This window comes from Jaculus jaculus, chromosome 10, assembly GCF_020740685.1.
Source record: "Jaculus jaculus isolate mJacJac1 chromosome 10, mJacJac1.mat.Y.cur, whole genome shotgun sequence".
NCBI classification, from domain to species: Eukaryota; Metazoa; Chordata; class Mammalia; order Rodentia; family Dipodidae; genus Jaculus; species Jaculus jaculus.
The window spans coordinates 79,820,466-79,840,162 of NC_059111.1; the positions used below are offsets into that span (position 1 = coordinate 79,820,466).

The 19,697-nt window shown below is 36.1% G+C and overlaps 1 non-coding gene and 1 pseudogene across 1 annotated transcript; one reads left to right on the top strand and one right to left on the bottom strand.

Moving 5' to 3' along the window:
- The first annotated feature begins 3,559 nt into the window (after window positions 1–3,559).
- LOC123464232 lies at window positions 3,560–3,663 on the top strand. The gene has a single exon (XR_006639467.1). It is a non-coding gene; the product is annotated as a U6 spliceosomal RNA (small nuclear RNA).
- Window positions 3,664–17,823: 14,160 nt separating this feature from the next.
- LOC123464035 lies at window positions 17,824–19,190 on the bottom strand (annotated as a pseudogene).
- Window positions 19,191–19,697: the final 507 nt, after the last annotated feature.

Genomic DNA, 19,697 nt, shown 5'->3' on the forward strand with positions numbered 1-19,697 from the left:
ACTTGTAAAGATGACTTTTGTCATGGAAAGTTTTCCTTTCACCATCTATTATGAGGGATATTTTTCTGGGTAGAGTATTTTGGGTAGGAAACATCAATGGGTCCATATTGTCACTAAGCATTTGTGTATTCAGTTCTTTCAGTTTTAAATATATTCATATGTGTGTTTTGGTTTAAATTCATGTATGTTACACATAATGAAAAGGTCAAAGTGGTTGTCATATGCATTGTCTCAAATATAAATGCTTTCTTAGTTTTGGAAATTAAAATTGTAATGCTCTTTGTCAGCTACTTTGACATACACTGTAATTAACTATAGGTCTTCAAATATGCCATACAGCAGGATTTATTGCTCATATCCCACTGAACAATGATACTTGTTAATCATCATGTTTGCATTTCTTTCAGAACAACCTTTCTAGACTCTTATAGTCACTACTCTACATTTTACCTTTGTGAAAACCATGTATTGTCTTCTGCATAGGGGTGAGATCTTTGTGGTATTTACCTTTGTTTCTGACATTTCACTGGTAAAGGAACTCAATAATGTTAAAAAAATCAATAAAGGAGGAGTAGGGGATACATGGTTGGTACTGAATACCTAATCAAATGTCTATGGTAGTGTGTGTTCGGGGGGGGGAGGGTCATGAGTCCTAGGAGTGTACCGCCTGCTCTTGTCTGGGTAAATGCATATATTATGGTTACCAAACTGCCCTGTAAACACTTTTATGAACACTCATGCCCATATGTAAATGCTACTCATTCTTTTGGTTATAAAAGTTTCTCTTTACAGATGGCAGTGACCACTGGATGACCCAAAAGGCACCATAGTACTTTGAAGAAGTGACAGAGGAATATTTTGCATTAATACATCCCTATCATATCTTTCAAGGCTCAGGGTCCATTGCAGAAGAGATGGAAAGAATGTAAGAGCCAAATGAAATGTAAAACACAAATTGGCCTCAAAATCCATGACCTTACACTTACTTTCACTGCCTTTACAAGCCACTCATCACAGGAGGAAAAGATGATATAATCAAAATAAAAGAGAGACTAACTGATAGAGGGAAGGATATGATGGTGGAGGATTTGTGAAGGGGAAAGTGGGGAAAGGTAGGGGATTATCATTGTTTTTTGTCTGTAATTATGGAAGTTGTCAATAAAAAAGTTTAAAAAAAAGTTTTTAAATTAGTACTGCTTGTATTCATCATTAATGAAATCACTTTAAAAGAGCAATAGGGCAGAAAAGATTCCTGAGTGGTTAAGGCACTTGTTTGAAAAGCCAAAGGACCCAGGTTCAATTCCTCAGGACCCACTTAAGCCAGATGCACAAAATGTGGCATGTGTCTGGAGTTTGTTTTCGGTGGTTGATGGCCTAGCATACCCATACTCTCTCTCTCTCTTTCATTCTCAGTGTCAAATAAAAAAATAAAATAAACACATTTAAAAATTTTACGTAAAGAACAATATACCCTAATATACAGTAAATCTCCTAGAAGTTAATTTTAGGAAGTTAATTATTTCTGCTATAGTAGTTAGAGAACTGATGAAAGAATGTGAAGAGTATGCAAAACAGAGAGAGTTTATGTTCCTGTATTAAAAGAATTAATATTTTGGTACTAGCCTAATTGATTTAGAGATTCTGACCTAATTTATTTAGAGGTTCATTACAATCATATTAAAAATAGTACTGACATAATGTGACATGATCGTACCATCATTTCGGTTAGGATGGCTTCATTCACAATAATTCTATAGCAGATTCCCAAGTGCTGGATTATAGGTATCAAGACCTAGCCCAGTTACATTCAGCACAAAAAGTTATTTAAAAAATCTTATACAATAGTGTGAACCTCAAAAGAAGACAAAGAACAGTCCTTAAAAAAATACAATTGCTGACTTTCTTGCATACTAACAGAACCCAACAGAAAGCTCAGAAGCAAATCTATGCATCTAAACATCAGGGCTGGAGAGATGGCTTAGCTGTTCAGTGCTTGCCTGTGAAGCCTAAGGGCCTAGGTTCGAGGCTCAATTGCCCAGGACCCATGTTAGCCAGATGCACAAGGGGGCACACACATCTGGAATTTGTCTGCAGTGGCTGGAAGCCCTGGCACGCCCATTCTCTCTCTCTTTCTCTGCCTCTTTCTCTGTCTGTCACTCTCAAATAAATAAATAAAAATAAACCAAAAAAAAATTAAACATCAATTGGTTCTCACAAGTTGGCAAGAACAATTTTTTTAAAAAAAGTCTTTTGGCTCACTGTTGCTGGAAAATGGAATCTATTTACAAAACATATATATCCATACCCTCATTTTTCAACATATGCAAATTGTTTTGTTCACTTTGGACACTTTGGGAAAGAGTTGTTTATGACTTTTGGACAGCAGTAGTTGCCTTGAAATGAGTAAAAATTGTTACAATGCTCAGGACTAATGATTGATTTATCATCTTCTAATCAATATCAGTTTTCATAGGCAAAACCTGATAGTTATCCACATGTGAATTTGGTTTTCATACAAAAGCAAGAAGCATCAATCAGTATATGTTGACATAGTTTGAGTTCTGCTGACTATCTCAGTTCTTATTCATGTGATTTATGTTATTTCTGCATATCACAAGTAATTTACAGCACGATCTAACCTTCGTCCTCAAGCAACATTTTGGTGAGTAGACATAATATTCTATTTGGAAGTTATAGCTTAATAACAAATATTCTAATGCTAATAAAAGTATAAGTTTTATAGATTTTTCAAATTCTAACACTTTGGATCTATTTTAAAATCTAAAATACTCTAAAATTAAGTTTGTACCATCTGCATTAAGATGATGAAAATGAAATTAACAAAAAAAACTATCCTGAAGGGATGGTTTAATGGTTAAACACACTTGCTTGAAGAGCTTGATGGCCTAGGACCCCGATCTTCTGGACTACATACGATTCCAAGAAGGTACTTAAATGAAATGAAATTTCAAATATTTTGAGAAGCAGTAGTATGCAATCATATACTTTCTCAATTATATCATCTACCTCCTTGTGCATTATATTCATTTGCATCAGATGGATATGAATATATCAGTCCATCCTTATATCAATCAAGAACTCATATTAAACAATTCAGATAATATTCCAAATTTACCCACATTAACTTTGTAAGGACTCCACTGAACCTCACATCTGATCAAAACTATTTAATTGTCTATGTGCACCACCCCTTTAAGCTCTGTAAGATCAATATTTAATCTCCATTCTTTTATCTAAATTTATACTGTGTAGCTTCAAAATGGTCTGTTTGCCCATGTTATGTGATTTTATTTTAGATTATATGGCCTATGGTAAATTAGAGGTAATGATTGTGAGTAAAGTTCAAAAAAAATCTTTATAAATTAGTGTATAGAAAAGTGAATTTACTTAGAACTCTAATGAATAGCATATGCATCCGGACTTTGTTTGTAGTGGCTGGAGGATTGGCATCTGTCTCTCTCAATCTCTCTCGCTCTCTCCTTGAAAACAAAAATTAAAACATTAATTTGGTGCCTTCATGCTAAAAATCCTGACTTGTATGCACTTTGTAGCACAGATACTAAAATTTTAATGATACAGATAAGATGACAATGTCCAATGTGCAAGGAAGAGAAACGAACTAAAGAAATGTTCCATATTTTTTCACAATACTGTGCAAACCAGAAAAAACATACTGATGTAAAGATTTTGTTCATACAATGATCAAATCACATAACTCAGTAGCTATTATAAATTCAATATTGTATATAAGATACAAGAGTACTTGAAATGATGTGATTTACTATAAGTTACTCTGCTGATAAATGGAGGTTTTGTTCTTACATTCACACACATTCATGGACATTTTGTTCTTTCTTCTTTCAGTACACATCTGTTCTTTTCAAGTATTTTAAAATATGGGAGAAAGAATGGCTATAACAAGGCCTAGGACTGCTTTAAATAAACTCCAGAAACGTGCACCATTTGGTGCATCTAGCTTTACCTCGGTACTGAGGAGTGACCCCAGGTTGTCAGGCTTTGCAAGCAAGTTCTTTTAACTTCTGTCCATATTTTCAGCTCTCACTCATTCCTTATAGCAGACTTTTAAATGCTTTCTCTACTTTTTCCATATGCTCCATGCATTTCATATATTGTACTTTATTTCTAGATTTAACAGTCTACTAAATATATAACTCAGTTAATTAAAACATTTGTATGGAGTGATGCAATATTAGAAGATACATAATAAAGAAATAATGGAACTGAAATAGAAAAATTTCATATTCACAAAATATCACAGACCCTAATAAATGTGATTATTTGATGCATGCATATTTTAGCAATTTTTGAAACTTAGAGCTCCTACAACATGCCTCCCCTTACTGTTAACTGTAGCATACATAAGTCTCTAATAAAATTCAATATACCCTTCAAGATTTTGTTTAGATGTCACCTTTCAGATACCCTTCTGTATGCTTCCATTTTTGTTTGTGTAAGTGTGACATTTTAAGTTTATTACACATCTTGCATTTTGTATCCCAGGATTTATCTCAGGGTGCATTTGAGTCATCTTCTTAGCTATATTTCTCCTCTACATTCCTATGAGGCTTTTGTGTAAGAACAGAGAAAATATTTTACATTCATCACCCTTTCTTTTTCAGAATGATTATCATGAAGTCAAAATGCCATGTGAATGAAATTTAAGAAATGTTTCTACAGACAGAGAAGTCAATGTAGCCTTGCAAATATAGTAGAATTAATATCTTGACCTCAGATTTCAGAGTGTAAAGTTATTAATCTACAAAATTGTACTGTAAGGAAATATCAAGTGAAAAATAAAATCACTTTGCAATCTTTACTGTTGCTATATAATAAGGATCCTATGATGAGCTTCCTCGTGTAGCAATATTGCATTGCATTTAACATTTTAGTTCTCCCTGTTAATTATTTCACATCAAAATTATACATTATATTGTTCATATAATTAATACAAGTTGTAGAAAATATGTAGGATATGAATGCATGAATTACATATTATCTGTAATTTTATCAGTGGTGTTAACCAATTTTGTTTTGGAGACAGGATCTTCTGTATTTCAGGCTTGCCTTAATTTACTATGCAGCCAACAATGAGCTTAAACTTCAGATCCTTCTGTTGCCAACTCCAAAGTTCTGGGACTGCAGGCATATACAAACTAGTTAGTGGTGCTAGGGATCAAAATCAGACCTTTGTGAATACAAGACAAACACTCTTAAATTGACATATATCCCAAGACATTTTCAACATATTTTTTCAAATTTGATTGAGATATATCAGATAAAATAAATGAAGTACTAAAGACATAATATGCTTTTCCAACATTCTTACAATATATGCCTTAGAAATAATTCTGTTGTTTTTTAAAGTATAGAGTCTTGTGTTGGACAGATGGCTCAGCAGTTAAAGTGCTTGCTTGCAAAGTTTGTTGGCCCAGATTAAATTCCCTAACATGCACATAAAACAAGATGAATAAAGTAGCACATGCATCTGAAGATATTTTGCATTTGACAGAGGCTCTGTTGCATCAACACAGACACACATACACAGACACACACACACACACAGACACACACAGACACACAGACACACACACACACACAGTGTTTCCCTCTCTTACTCTCTGCTTGCAAATAATTAAAATGTTTTCTAATATACACCTTTTTTATTTATTTATTTATTTGAGAGCGACAGACAGAGAGAGAAAGACAGATAGAGGGAGAGAGAGAGAATGGGCGCGCCAGGGCTTCCAGCCACTGCAACCGAACTCCAGACGCGTGCGCCCCCTTGTGCATCTGGCTAACGTGGGACCTGGGGAACCGAGCCTCGAACCGGGGTCCTTAGGCTTCACAGGCAAGCGCTTAACCGCTAAGCCATCTCTCCAGCCCAACACCTTTTATTTTTTTAATATCCACACCTGACATGTTGTCATTGAAGAAACAAACAGGCTACCAGAAGTGACTAATAGATGCTGCTCACCACAACTAAATATAATATTTAAAAGCCATTATGTATTTTTACTTTATGCCTAAATAAATTTTCGCAAACAATTTCAAATGAAATAAAATACTGAAATAAACAATAAGAATTTCTTAGTTTTTTAACTAAGGGTATAAATTAACAACATGCCCCAAAAGAAAAGTAGAAGCAGCATTTCTTGCATTTGTTAATTCAGAAAAAAATGGTGAACTCTATTTATATATGTAATTAATATTAGATCTGAATTAATAAATGGACAATGTACTAAAAATGTGATTGTAAAACATAAATCTTTTAAAGATATTTTTCCTATACAAATGATTAAGACTACCCTAGAGGCTGGACATGTAGCTCAGTGGATAAAGACTTTGCCTTACAAAAATGAGGATATGATTTGTTACCCTGTACTCATGCAAAATGCCAATGCTGTCATTTCTTATCGTTAGAGCCAGCACTAGTGAGGTGGAGATAGGAGGAGCCTTGAGACCCCTGGGTAGACAGTGTACTCAGTGAACTCCAGTCCAATAAATGAACCTGTTTCAAAAAGAGTTGGATTGCATTCTTGAGTATAATATCTGAGGCTGTTCAATGGTCTCTGCATATATATATATATGCACCCATACACATATGTGAGTCCACACACATATGAAGACATACAAACACATGAACATTATCACACACATGCAAAAGTTTTCAAAAAATCGTGTTAGGTTTTGTCAGAGAAGAGCTTAAGAGTATATTCATGTAGTCTTTCTATTGCTAAGCTAACAATTTCTATTCTAATTTTAGAAAATTATTATTACATATGGCACATGTTTGGACTTGAAAGAGTAGTCAAGGTTTAATTCTGGCAATTACCCTCTTTCTACAATTACTATTTAGACACTGAAAATTCTATGTTCAAATTATTATATTTCACTCTCCACTGGAGAATTTGCTTCTCTTTTCAGATGGATGCAGAACCTGAGGAGAGAATTAGCCCATCACACCTCATCAGGACCCCAGCTGAAACCATATCATAATTGGGGAAATGAGCAAGAGTGCTGATTTCTTATTGAACCGGATACCAGCACAAGGGTGAAGGAGACACAGAGGACATTCAACTCCTACCAAATAAGAGATCCAGAGACACAGAGGCTCCCAAGACCTCATTACTGAAGTAGACCTAAAACTAAAACAACATGTCTCAAGGAAATTTGTGGAAGAGGGGGCAGAAAGATTGTCAGAGCCACAAGTTGGGACAATATACACAGAGACATTGCCTCTTCCCCATAACTGATGGCTATCCACATTGCACAACATACAATCCCCAATGAGGAGGGTCCCTTCAGAGGAGGAAGGACTAGGAGGAGGCTAACTATGGTACCAACATAGCTGTATACACACTGTGTACATAACTAATAAAAATTATTTTATGAATATTAGAAGCTGTACATTAAATCTCTCTTCTATACTTTTGTTTTAGGATTAAATGTTGAAATAGTATACTTGATTATTTTTGTTTTTGTGTAGTATTTAGTGTGTGTATGTGTGTGTCTGTCTCTCTGTGTTTGCATATGGTATGCAAGTGTCTGTGCCTTTGTGCATACAAGTGGGGGAAACCAGAGAAGGAACTTGGGTGCCCTTCTCTATCATTTTACTGCCTTATTTCTTTGAGATCAGGGTGTCTCCTTCACTTGTTAGATTATTTTTCAATTAGACTGGCTGACCAGAAAGCTCTAGTGAGTCTTCTATCTGCACCTTGTTCAACACTCAGATTAGAAGCCTGTGTGAACATGCCCAGCTATGTATGTAAGTATTCATGCTTGAAAAGTAAGGACCGTTACCCACTGAGTCATTTCTATTGCTCCTTGAAATCTTTAATATGACCATTCAAGCATAAGTTATTGGATAATTTAATGTATAGATTATATATGTTATATAATGGTATTATTTGATGATTAACATATATATCTATATATCATATCTAGGTCTATATCTTTCTATATATCATCTATCTATCTATCTATCTATATATATATATCTACTTACATATGTACAGAAATAGCAAACTTTTATACACTTATGTATATCTGTGTATACATTTATATCATAGGCTGGTAATGCATAGCTATATTAACTGAATAGAAGTTTTATTCTTGTTTTCTTATTTGCCATTTCTCCTTAATGAAAAGATTTAAATAGTAACATTTAATTTTCTCCCATATGTTCTATATAGGCAGCACATACAAAAACAAGTTGATTACTTCCTAAATTATTCATGACCAATCTTTGGCAGTACAAGTGTTTATTCATGTACAAAATAATGATCTACCAGGGAATGTCAAATAAATCTTGTTGCTAGTCAGATTTATGGTAGAAGAGTCAACAAGGCATTAAGTCAAGAAGTAGAACAGTGTTTTAGGTTGAGAAGACAGTTTATAAATTATTTCTTGTCATTGGAGGTCAATAGTAAAACTGTTGGTAAGCTATTTGCAATTTGACCTAACTCTAACTCATTATTCACTGTATTTCCATTCAGTGATTTCAATTAACAGACTTCAATTAATTACTTTCAGTATGAATTTATTTTAACTCATACATACAATAAAATTTATATTTTGCAAAGGTATGTATTATGTGTTATGTGGTGTAAGTATGTATACTATATGCATGTGTTCATCTGCCCATGTGGGATGGCATACATGTGTGGAGGCTAAAGGGAAGTGTTGGGTGCTCTCTCTTTCTCTTTAATGTTGTTTTATTGAGGAATAGTCTCTTTTTGAACCTTGTGCTGCCACTTTTGTTCAGATTGTCTTACCAGTGGGCCCCAGTGATTCTACTGTCTCCACCCAAACCTCTAGAAGAAAATGGAGATATTGATGTGCATGGACATTCCTGAGTCTTTATATGGGAGATGGATATAAAATACATGGTCTCTCAGGCTTTCATGCTTGCATCATTTAGTCATCCCCTATCTCTTATAATGTTTATCCATTAATTAATTAATTATTAAGTAGATACTTTACATGGACACATCATATGTTGGTACCATCATTTCCCTCCTCCCTCCTCCATGTCCCCATTCTACTGAGGGCCCTCCTTAGTGGGATAGCTGGAATTTACCATGGATTTGAGGTTTATGAATTGTTAGAGCAGCAGTCAGATTGTGTGGGGGTTGTTAATACCTTTGGATATTTCCTCCCATTCTATGGCTCTTACATTCTTTCTGCCCCTCTTCAGCAAAATTCCCTGAACCTCCATGGGTGTGCTTTAAGTCTACATTAGTGTAGAGCTCTTAGCAGCTTCTCGATTTCTCTTTGGTGTGATTTGAGTATCCTCAGTGTCTTTCTCCATCATCCTTGCACAAGTTGTTAGGCATGGCTTGGAAGCAGTGCTGTTGTTCATCTCACCAATTCCTCTCTATGGCTTCAAGAGGCTCCAGCTACTGTGTGAGGGGTGGTTCATCTCTTGCCAGGAAGTCCGCTACCTTTGTCTTGTCAATGGATTTTGTTTGCTCTTGGTTCTTGCTGCTTTCTGGAAAAGACAAACAGAAATGCATCCTCCAATAGAGAGTAATATCAGGATTAGTTACAGGGGAAAAGCAGTGTTAATTTAGAGAGATTTTGATGGGTTTGGCCTCCCATTTCAACAAAGATTGGTGGGAGTTTCTCATTGGAGTCCATGATTTTGTTCTCCATAGGATTCTGACTTGGAACAATTTGAGTGGCATGCATATCTGACAGACAACTAAAGGGACAGATAAACGGGATGGAAGAGTTCAGGGGGAGAGGAATTGGAGGAAGGGGAAAATATACACAAGACACAATCCAAAATCAATTGGTACCATAGAAACCTTCCTCCTGGATAGCAGACTAAAAGATATAACACTGTAGGGATTGTCTGCTAAGAAAGGTCCTGGAGAGGATGGAATGAGGCCTAGGTGTAAAACATTTGGCTTTGGTTTGTAACACCCAGTAGCAGAGATTGTTTACAATCCACATTGAGATGTTGATCTGAGAGACCTAAGAGATTCCCCCAAATAAGAGAGACTTTTGGAAAAGCACTTGATTACCTGCCTGAGCTAAAAGGTAAAACCCTGTTGCTGAAGACATCACTTACTGCTGCCATCTCTTAATGGAGTCTCATGCAATATTTCAATGCATGCATACACGAGATTATATTTACATTATGCCATTCATATATATGTACTCAGTCATCATTTTTGTATTTCCTCTTTGTACATCTTTTAAATGTACACTACTTCTACTGTTATTTATAGTCCTTTATTTGACAATAGCACACCAGAACTTCCTGCTTTACATTGAAGTATAAAAATGTTGGGAAACATCATGATTCATAGATTTTAAATATAAAGAAAATTGTGAAAAAATTAGACTGAATATTATTTTGGAAAATGAGTTTACCCTTTAGGTTTTGAGGGAACATTTAATCCTGTTTAGTGCTTTTAAAATATGACTGCTAATCCAAGGGCACAGTTATTTATTTATTTATTTATTTAGTTAGTTATCCATCTATTTGAGAGAGAAAAGAGAGAGAAGGAGAGATTGGGAATGAGTGTGCTAGGGCAGCCTGTCACTGCAAAGGAACTCCAAGTGCATGTGCAACTTTGTGCTGTTGGCTTTTAGTGAGTAATGGACACTCAAACACAGGCATTTTGCTTTTGCAGGAAAGCTCCTTAAAACACTAAGCCATCACTCTAGCCCCACATTATTTACAATAACTCTACCACCTGTTATTCCTGTAAAGATACATGCAAACATATAACTGCTCAACTAATAAGTTAAATATTCATCTCAGAAAAAGCTACCATATTCTGACATACATTACCCTAAAATGATGGTGGAAACTAAACTTTTCCCTGAATTATTATCCAATTTCTCACATCTCTATACCTGTGGCCATGGTCATGGCACTGCAGATCAACTTTATTTTTATCAGTTTATCAAAATGACTATGTAATTACAATACATTTTTAATTGTTCATTAAAAATTTATTAAGTTGTAACAACTTGCATGTTGATGGGGTTTCATGTCATAGTTCAGTACATGCATCCATTGTGGACAGATCAAGTTCATCTGCCCTTTATCTATCCTCAACTCTTTCATAACCTCTATAATAATCATTCTATTTTTTATTTTTATTAACATTTTCCATAATTATAAAAAAATATCCCATGGTAATTCCCTCCCTCCCCCCACACTTTCATCTCAGAAATTCCATTCTCTATCATATTACCTCCCCATCTCAATCATTGTACTTGCATATATATAATATCAACCTATTAAGCAACCTCCTCCCTTCCTTTCTCTTCCCTTTATATCTCCTTTTTAACTTACTGGCCTCTGCTACTAAGTATTTTCCTTCACACGCAGAAGCCCAATCATCGGTAGCTAGGATCCACATATGAGAGAGAACATGTGGTGCTTGGCTTTCTGGGTCGAGGTTACCTCACATAGTATGATCCTTCCCAGATCCATCCATTTTCCTGAAAATTTCATAACTTCATTTTTCCTTACTACTGAGTAGAACTCCATTGTATAAATGTGCCACAATTTCATTATCCAATCATCAGTTGAGGGACATCTAGGCTGGTTCCATTTCCCATCTTTTATGAATTGAGCAGCAATAAACATGGTTGAGCACGTACTTCTAAGGAAATGAGATGATTCCTTCAGATATATGCCCAGGAGTACTATAGCTGCGTCATATGGTAGATCAATCTTCAGCTGTTTTAGGAATCTCCACATTGATTTCCACAATGGCTGGACCAGATTGCATTCCCACCAGCAGTGTAGAGGGGTTCCTCTTTTTCCACATCAGCGCCAACATATATGATCATTTGTTTTCATGATGGTGGCCAATCTGACAGAAGGGAGATGGAATCTCAATGTAGTTTTAATTTGCATTTCCCTGATGACTAATGACGTAGAACATTTTTTTAGATGCTTATATGCCATTCGTATTTCTTCCTTTGACAATGCTCTATTTAGTTCCATGGCCCATTTTTTGATTGGCTTGTTTGATTACTTGTTATTTCACTTTTTGAGTACGTTTTATATCCTAGATATTAATCCTCTATCAGATATATAGCTGGCGAAGATTTTTTTCCCATTCTGTATGTTGCCTCTTTGCGTTTTTCACTGTGTCCTTTGCAATACAAAATGTTTGTAATTTCATGAGGTCCCAGTAATTAACCTGTGGTTTTATTGACTGAGCAATTGGGGTCGTATTCAGAAAGTCTTTGCCAAGACCAATATGTTGAAGGCTTTCCCCTATTTTTTCCTCTAGCAGTTTCAGAGTTTCAGGTCTGATGTGAAGGTCTTTAATCCATTTGGACTTAATTCTTGTGCATGGAAAGAGAGAAGAATCTATTTTCACCCTTCTGCAGATATATATCCAGTTTTCCCAACACCATTTGCTGAAGAGGCTGTCTTTACTCCAATGAGTATTTTTGGCATTTTTAACAAATATCAGGTGGCTATAGCTACTTGGGCTTACATCTGGGTCCTCTATTCTGTTCCACTGATCTACATGTCTGTTTTTGTGCCAGTACCATGCTGTTTTTGTTACTATGGCTCTGTAGTATAGGTTAAAATCTGGTATAGTGATACCACTAGCCTTATTTTTTTTTGTTGCTCAGTATTATTTTAGATATTCAAGGTTTTTTGTGATCCCAAATAAATTTTTGGATCGTTTTTTCTATTTCTATGAAGAATGCCATTGGAATTTTGATAGGGATTGCATTAAATGTGTAGATTGCTTTAGGTAAGATTGCCATTTTCACAATATTGATTCTTCCAATCCAGGAACAAGGGATGTTTCTCCACTTTCTAGTGTCTTCTTCAATTTCTCATTTGAGTGTTTTAAAGTTCTCATTGTAAAGATTCTTTACTTCCTTGGTTAGGTTTATTCCATGGTACTTTATTTGTTATTTTTTTTTTTTTTTGATGCAATTGTGAATGGGAGTGATTCTCTGGTTTCATTCTCTGTGTGTTTGTCTCTGTAGGACTTTTATCATGAAGGGATGATGGATTTTGTCAAATGATTTCTCTGTGTCTACTGAGATGATCATGTGATTTTTGTCCTTCAACATGTTTATGTAATGTATTACATTTATAGATTTGCGTATATTGAACCATCCCTGCATCTCTGGGATAAAGCCTACTTGGTCAAGGTGAATGATCTTTTTGATATACTCTTGTATTCTGTTTGCCAATATTTTGTTGAGAATTTTTGCATCTATGTTCATGAGGGAGCTTGGTCTGTAATTTTCTTTCTTTCTTTTTTTTTTTTTTTTTAATCTTTGCCTGGTTTTGGTATCAGGGTGATGCTGGCCTCATAGAAGGAGTATTATAGAATTCTTTCTTTTTCTATTTCCTGGAAAAGCTTAAGAAGCAATGGTGTTAGCTCTTCCTTAAAGGTCTGGTTAAATTCAGCAGTGAATCCATCTGGGCCTGGGCTTTTTTTAGTTGGGAGATTATTGATAACTGTTTGGATCTCCATGCTTCTTATTGGTCTATTTAGTTAATTAATCTCATCTTGATTTAATTTAGGTAGGTCATATAAATCAAGGAAATCATCCATTTCTTTCAGATTTTCATACTTTGTGGAGTATATGCTTTTATAGTATTTCCCTATGATTTTTTTGAATTTCTCTGGAATCTGTGGTAATGTTACCATTTTCATCTCTGATTTTATTTATTTGTGTCTCTTCTCTCTTTCTTTTGGTCAGAATTGCTAAAGGTTTATCAATCTTATTTATCCTTTCAAAGAACCAACTCTGTTTCATTAATTCTTTGGATTGTTTTTTGTTTGTTTGTTGTATTTCATTAATTTCTGCCCTAATCTTTATTATTTCTTCCCATCTACTGATTTTTGGTTTTCCTAGTCCTTCTTTTTCCAAGGCTTTAAGTTTGTGAAGCATTTGGTCGTTTACTTGTGACCTTTCTAATTTCTTAATATAGTCACTTAAGGCTATAAATTTACCTCTTAGAACTGCCTTCATTGTGTCCCAGAGATTTTGATATGTTATGTTCTCATTATCATTTGACTCTATAACTTTTCTGATTTCCTTCTTGATTTCTTCATTGACCCTTTCATTGTTTAGTAGTGTATTATTTAGTTTCCATGATTTTGTGTATGCTCTATAGCTTTTTTGCTACTGATTTGTAATTTAATTCCATTGTTGTCAGATAGAATGCAAGGAATTATTTCAATTTTCTTGTATTTGTTATGACTTGCTTTGTGTCCTAATATATGGTCTATTTTAGAGAATGTCCCATGTGCTGCTGAAAAGAATGTGTATTCTGAAGCATTTGGATGAAATGTCCTGTATATATCTGTTAGGTCCATTCCTTCTATGACCTCATTTTGTCCAGATGCCTCTCTGTTTATTTTTTCCTGGGATGACTTGTCAATTGATGAGAGTCAGGTGTTAAAGTCACCCTTCACCACTGTGTTTGGTGTTATCTGTGACCTTAATTCTAATAGTATTTCTTTGATGAATTTGGGAGTCCCCATGTTAGGTGCATATATGTTTAGGATTGTAATGTCCTCCAATGGAGTGTGCCCTTTGTCAATGTAAAGTGACCTTCCTTATCTTTCTTGACCAACATTGGACTGAAGTCTACCTTGTCAGATATTAGGATAGAAACCCCTGCTTTTTTTCTAGGCCCATTTACTTGAAACACCATTTTCCAACCTTTCACCCTAAGATAATGTCTATCCTTTTTAGAAAGGTGAGTTTCTTGGAGACAACAAATTATAGGATACTGCTTTTTAACCCAGTCTTCAAACTTATGTCTTTTGATTGGGGCATTGAGGCCATTAATTTTAAGAGAAAGGTGTGTATTTATGGTTGCCTTTTTTTTTTTTTTTTTCTGGTTCCGGTTCTACCTTTGCTTTCTTGTGTTAACTAGTATTTGAATATTGCTTGTTTTGTCCAGGTTCCTTATATGTGATCCTTTCCTTTTCGTCAGCATGGAGGATCCTATCAAGTATTTTCTGTAGAGCTGGTTTTGTCTTCAAATACTCCTTTAACCTGGTTTTGTCATGGAATGTCCTTATTTCTCTGTCTATTTGAATGGATAGCTTTATAGGATAAAGTAACCTTGGTTAACAGTTGTTATCTGTCAGAACTTGGAATACATCACTCCAAGCCCTTCTGGCTTTTAAAATTTGTGTTGAATAATCCTCTGTGATCCTGATGGGCTTACTTTTGTAGGCAACTTGATTTTTCTCTCTAACTGCTTTCAATATTTTTTCCTTGGTTTGTGTGTTTGGTAGTTTGATTATAATATGACTAGGAGAGGCTCTTTCCAGGTTTTGTCTCTCTGGGGTTCTAAGGGCTTCCTGTATCTGCATTGGCACCTCTTTCCCAATTTGGTGGAAGTTTTCTTCTATGATTTTGTTGAAGATACCTACTATGCCTTTGGAGTGGAATTTTTCTCCTTCTACTATGTCCAGAATTCTTATATTGGATCTTTTCATACTCTTCCGAATATCTTGAAATTCCCACTCATACTTTTCTATAAGTTTGTCTTTCTCTTTGTTGGACTATATTAGATCTGCCACCTGGTCTTCTAGCTTAGATATTCTGTCCTCTCCCTCATCCATCCTACTGGTGAGATTTTCTACAGAGTTTTTTATTTCATTAACTGTATTCTTCATTGCTAGGAATTCTGACTGGTTTTTCTTTATTATTTCTATTTCCTTATTTATGTCTTGTATTGTCTTCTTTATTTCATTAAATTGGTATCCTGCGTCCTCTTTGATTCCTTTGATTTCCTCTTTGATTTCTTCTTTGATTCTTTTGATTTGTTCTTTGACCTCTTTGAACATATTTATTATCATTCTTTTGAACTGTTTCTCAGGCATTTCCTCTAAGTCGTTCTCACTGGAAGTCATTTCTGTTGCATTAATACTTTTATGTGGATTTATATTGTCTTGCTTTTTAGTGTGTCTTGTGTTACAATGTATATATTTTTGCATCTTGGATTAAGTTAATGCTTGGATTTTCTAGCTAGCTGGGTGTTCTTAGCTGTATCAATTGATTTGATGTTATATATCTTCAGGGTAGGAGCTTAAGGTGTTAGTTGTGGCTCTTAAGACTCTCAGAGTATCTACAAATGTGTTCCTAGAGGTTGAGTTTCCCTGCTGTGGGAGTATTCAAGTAAGCTGAGTAGAATAAAATACAGGTAGATTCTAAAATTTAACTAAACACTGTACACATTCAATCAAAAACGGCACCATATATTTATGCAAGAGTAGTTATTATAACAACCAGATCCTCTGTCAACAAAGAGGTTAAGATTTCTGGTCTGTTGAGGGATCCAAGTCAGCTTGTGACCAAGTAAGGACCTTCCCTGGTTCAATTCCAGTTACTTTTTGGATGATTTTGGTCTCAGTCATGTTGCTGGCTGTGTGGTTGGGCTGCTGTTCTGATTTCTGGAGCTGGGCACTGGCTTTTCCTGCAGGGAAAACTGAGCCTGGCAACTGTGGCCCTGCAGATCAGCACCCCCACTGATGGAAGTGGCACTGCTGCTCCTGAAGCTGCCATTGCTGGATCTGTTGCCATAGCTGCTAAAGCTGCCATTGCTGGGTCTGTTACCTCTGCTGGGTCCAACACTGCTGCTGCTGGATCTATGACTGCTGCCTGTGAAGCTGCTGCTGCTGGATCTGCCACTGTTGCCACTATTGGATCTGCCGCTGCTGGGGCCACTGCTGCTGGGGTTGGAGCCACTGATGTTACTGCCGGACTCTGCTCCTGCTTGGGTCCTGCTGTCAGCTCAATTTGGTGTGGCCGGTCCAGGGACTGCTTCTCTGTTCCCTGGAGCTGGGCACAGGTGGTGGGGGAGGGCAGGGAGCTGCAGCTGCTGTTGTTTTCTTGCTGTTCCACATATTCTTCTACCTTGTGATCTGCTCCTCCGTTGCTCACTGCCGCTCTCCCTTCACATTTCTTGAGTTGTGGAGAGCTCCGGTGTGAGTGGAAGCTCCCCTCACCTGGCTTTTCCTGCGGCTGGAGCCGAGTCTGGTGGCTTTCTGGTGCACTGCTGTCGCAGTTCATGGACCTGCCAGGGCCACTTTTGCCGGTCTGTGCAGGCTCTGGATCTCTTCTACTTCTGCACTGCAGTTTCAATTCTCTATACACCTCACTTTTTAGTAAAAGTGTGTATTTTGCTGAATTTTTTCAGTCTTTTTCCCCCCTAGTCTGCTTTGGCATGGTACCTAAGCCACCATCTTAACCAGAAGTCAATAATTCTATTTTTTAATTCAACTTCTTTACCTCTACTTATAAGAGAAAATATATGATCATTGTCTTTCTGTGTCTGGTTTATTTCACATAATGTAATATCCTCTGACTCCTTTCAATTAGTTGTTAATGGCATGCATCCATTCTCTATTGCTAAGTAATATTATTAATATATTGGTATTTGGTATAGATAAATTTAAGTTACTCATTTATATAAACCTAGATTTTCAGTATCTTACCTATTGTGAATAGTACTAAAATAATCAGGAGCATTGTTGTTATATTTTTGTTGGAGATCACCATTTTATGTATGTGTATATGTGCATAAATAAATATACATATATATCAGTGGAATATTAAATTCTAGATGGTTGTGTTTCAAAATTTTGAGAAAATTTTGTAGTATTATCCATAATGGTTGTGCTAAATAACATTCTTACCATCAGTATATGAGAGGTCTTTAAAAAATGTATGCAAATCATCATTCTGAAAATGTTAAAACTTTTTTTTTTCCTGTTAACATTTTTATTTTTCAAGGTAACAGGAATTGTATACAAATGACAGTAGACTCTTGTCTCTTTATTATCTAAATAAAAGATAACTCAAGATGAATTCTCAAGGAAAAAAAAGCTATGTACATAAAGGACTGTGTCTTTCTTCATCGTCTACTTGGAACTAGAAGTTGTGTTGCCGTCATAGAATCAGGAAAGAGGTTGTGGTAGGTTGGAAGAGGTACATATGCTGCTGTTATCATTTTACCAGCAAACCACCTGCCATGCAATGCATTGACAGCAGCAATAGCTGCAGCAATTGATGGGCACTTCACATACACATTGCCCTGAGCTGAATTTTTGTCAACATAAATATGAATAACTCCTCCGTGTTTATTACATTCTTCAATTACATCATCTTTAATCTCTGTATCCCACCCAACTTCTTCTGTTTGAGGATTAAACATGTTAGAAAGTTGGAAACACTGTGTTGCAAGTGGTTGAACAGAGGCAGCTGCAGCTAAGGCTGAAGCTTCAGTTTGTTGGGAAAGTTGTGTTTGCAAATCTGCCACAGCACCAAATGCCAAGGAGCCACTCATCTGTAAAACTTGTGCTGCTGTTGGAATCTGCAAACCAGTTCCCTCTGCAAGTCTTGCCATTAATTGGAGGCGACCAGTTGTTCTCAAGTCAATTCCAGTCTTTTCCAGTTCATCACTGTCCAAAAATGAACTAGCACTAGATGCATCGGTACGTTCAGTAACATGACCAACTTTCATGGGTCTCCCAGTCAGTTCAAATCCATTAAGTTGTTCCAAAGCTTTTTTGGCACATTCTGAGTCAGAAAATGTAATAAATCCATATCCCTTAGATCGACCTGTTTCACTATCCATCGTGAGTTGGATACTTTCAATCCTTCCAAAAGGCTCAAAGATACCCCAAAGCATATCTTCAGTTATATTAAAGCGCAATGAGCCCACATAAAGCCTTAAAGGTCCAGAACTTCCCTTTTGGAAATTGTTTGCCATTGCTGCAGCTCTATTTTTTTTCTGCCTGTGATGCTTGTACTATGATTGGCACTCCTAAAACTCGTTGGCCAGTTAATCCTATTGCTAGAGGCACTGAGCTGACATCAACAAACTCCACATAGGCAATCCCTTTGGAACGTCTTGAATTTCTGTCAGAAATCATCCTGACATCTCGAACCTTTCCTACAGTAGAGAAAAATTCTTCCAAATCCCTTGGTCGAATTCTTGTGGCCAGCTGCATACAGAAAACGGTCCTTGCATCTCTTTCTTCAGGAGTCAGATTATCAATAGGTTCTCTCACAGGGCTCTTGTCTTTTCTGCATGGACTTTTGCTTCGGGAACGTCGTCTGCTTAGTTTGATGCTATAAGGCAACCCAATCTTTCCTCAGATGGCACTGTTAAATTTTGGTCCAGAGTAGGGACTTCTGTAGAGGCCTTGGAATCTGCGATCTTGACTTCGTGAGCGACTTCATCTCCTTTCTTTGCTTCTACTTCGTTTCCGTTCACTGCTTTTACTCTTTTTTTCTTTCTCTATTTCTACTTCGCTTCTGTTCCTTACTTTTGCTTCTCTTTCGCTCATGACTACAACTTCTGCTCTTGCTCTTTTTTTTTCTCCTTCTGGAATCTTGAAACCCACACTCCAATCACAAGGAGATGTAGAGCTTTCCAAGGAGGCAGAAACTTTGTCTAAAATTTCAAGATAATCCACCTGACTGTCACAAATATATGCTAAGTAGCACATGACAGAAAATTAGGCTACACTCATTATATAGAAGTCAATGTAATGCCAATGCTCAGAATGGCAACAGTTAACACTCCAACTTTGTTGTCTCAAGAACCTGACACTATCTTTCAAACTAAAGAATTCTGTGAGGTGGCTAACACCAAAAGTTGTATTTATAATTAATTC